The following is a 2293-nucleotide window of genomic DNA, read 5'->3' as shown; positions in this document are numbered from 1 at the left end:
ATGTGTTACTGCATGACATCCTTCATTAATTTAAAAATCAATCAAATTAAATCGTGAATTGATGTGAATCGCTGTGAATCGTAGAGAATCGTTGTGAATCGAATCGAATCGATTTGGGAAATCTGAATCGATACCCAGCCCTAACCTGGACCACCAGAAACTACACCTGAACTACTGAAACTACACCTGAACTACTGAAACTACACCTGAACTACTGAAACTACACCTGAACTACTGAAACTACACCTGAACTACTGAAACTACACCTGGACCACCAGAAACTACACCTGGACCACCAGAAACTACACCTGGACCACCAGGTGTTGGGTTCTGGTGGTTCTGCTCTTGGACCTGAAGGTTTCTTACCCTGGTGGTCTGTGTTTTGCTCAGGATGATGATGATAAGGTGAATCAGCTGTTTCTTTAARGAGTGAATGAGTTAATGTGTTAAAGGCTGATGTTTCTGTAGACCTGAAACAGGAAGTGATCCTAAAACAACAGCTGAGATTAAAGCTTGTTAAAAACTCTCTACTTATTAAAGGATTGTTTTTATGACGCGTTGAATATTTAAAAGAAAAAGAAATTAMAACAAATGTTGATTAAAATTCACTAGGGTCAAAATTGTATTGTGCTTTTATTTTGAAATGTAAAGCTCATTCAGACTGGACTCTCCTCTGAAATATGTTCGGAACCAGATTCAGTCAGATGAAGTCATCATTTATTCAGGACAATTTATGAAACCATAAAGGTAAAACAAAAGAATAAARCATTTAAAAGACAAAGTATTTTAAGAGTAAGCTCATCAGAACAATGTGTAAACAGAAAATAAAGCCAAAATACTTCATTTTTATTGTCATGTTTTTGTCATGTGTGTCTTCTTGAGTGGGTGTTCTTAAAAGTAATTTATTGTGCTCCGTACAGTGACAATAAAGGGTTCATCAATCAATCAATTATATAAACCAGTTTCCTATTTTGTGATTTATTTATTGATGCTGATAAAGTAATAATTATAATAAAAATTAAATAATCTAAATCTGGGAAATTAACCTTCCTCTGATAAACCTTAACCAAAGCTTTACGGCCTCTAGACAAAAACATAGCTACAGAAACAAATCACTGTTTAAATATTTACCCGTATATTAGAAAATAACAAAAACATGGTTTTATCACAGTAATTTAAAATAAAACTAAAAATGTAAAATACGGGTAAAAAACGACTATATGCGTGTTGCTCTCCGAACTGCATTCAAAATCCTGACATTTAAAATAAATTCATTTCGTTTTACAAAACTAAAGCTTTTAAATTAGACATATTTACTCAGTCGGTACCGAGAGGCTCTACAGGTTCTTTCGGCGTTAACTGCGAAGAAAACCCGTTTTTTGTTTCGGTACCATTTGGATTTTATGGTCCGGATTGAATCACGGCGGCTACAGTTACCGCCCAGTCACGCAGACTTGGGTCCTTTTAAACACTGAACAAAAAAAACACGATATACACAAAAATGTGTTCTGCAGCTGATTTTGTTGTGAGACGAAGTGAAGGACGGGTTCTGTAGAATGAACTGACGAAAGATTTTAATTCACAGTCGACAAATCGGGCCTGAAAATCAACATTTTACTAAAAGCTTTAGATTTTTAAACGGGGTTCGTCTGTTAGCTTTTAGCCGTTAGCTGCTAACGTTACCGCAGCGGTCTGACGGCCAGTCGCTGCTGCAGCGCAGACAGACGGACACACCGACTGTCTGCGGGCCGGTCGCCCGTCCCCTCCGTGTTCTCACCCGCTCCGTGCACCGCCGCTGTGTCCCCGGACCTCCGCCCTCCGGAGTTCACGGTTCCCCGGGCTCTTCGGCGGGACGAACCGACGGTCAAGCGGTTCCTGCGGTTCCGCCGTTCGAAGGCAAGATGTCGGACGGCGGCAGAAGCTGTGCGTCAGCTGACGGAGGCCGGCCACGTCCCATTCACGGGAGCTCCTCCCTGGCAKATGGCTGCGTTCCGTTCAGAACACCACTCTACTTTAGCTGGCAACGTTCCATTCACGGGAGTTCCTCCCTTACAGCCGGCTGCATTCCATTAAGAACACTGAAATTTGTGTTCCACCTGTATGGAAGCCTGTCAGGGCCAAAAGTCTTCCTGTAAGCCCAGTTTACGCCAGCTTTGACCGGAAAGAGTAGACAGGTAGAGAAAAGCACAGGTGTCAAAATGAGGGCTGCATTCCATTTCTGCAGAGATGTGCAGCAAAACAGGAAACATGTTAGAAAGTCAGGAGTGCCAAATTAAATAATTAAATATATCAT

General features: G+C 41.0%; 1 long non-coding RNA gene across 1 annotated transcript in view; it reads right to left on the bottom strand.

Annotated features, from left to right (window-relative positions):
• LOC106532644 (uncharacterized) overlaps positions 1-2166 on the bottom strand; it is a 6815-nt gene extending 4649 nt beyond the window's left edge. The window contains exon 1 of the long non-coding RNA XR_001312114.1: positions 1778-2166. This is a non-coding gene — a long non-coding RNA (uncharacterized LOC106532644). The remainder of the gene's footprint in view (positions 1-1777) is intronic.
• Between the last annotated feature and the right edge of the window lie 127 nt (positions 2167-2293).

The sequence above is a fragment of the Austrofundulus limnaeus genome, unplaced genomic scaffold (assembly GCF_001266775.1).
Source record: "Austrofundulus limnaeus strain Quisiro unplaced genomic scaffold, Austrofundulus_limnaeus-1.0 Scaffold803, whole genome shotgun sequence".
Taxonomy (NCBI): Eukaryota; Metazoa; Chordata; class Actinopteri; order Cyprinodontiformes; family Rivulidae; genus Austrofundulus; species Austrofundulus limnaeus.
The sequence above is the reverse complement of the archived record's forward strand: the minus strand, read 5'-3'. Positions and strand labels throughout refer to the sequence as shown.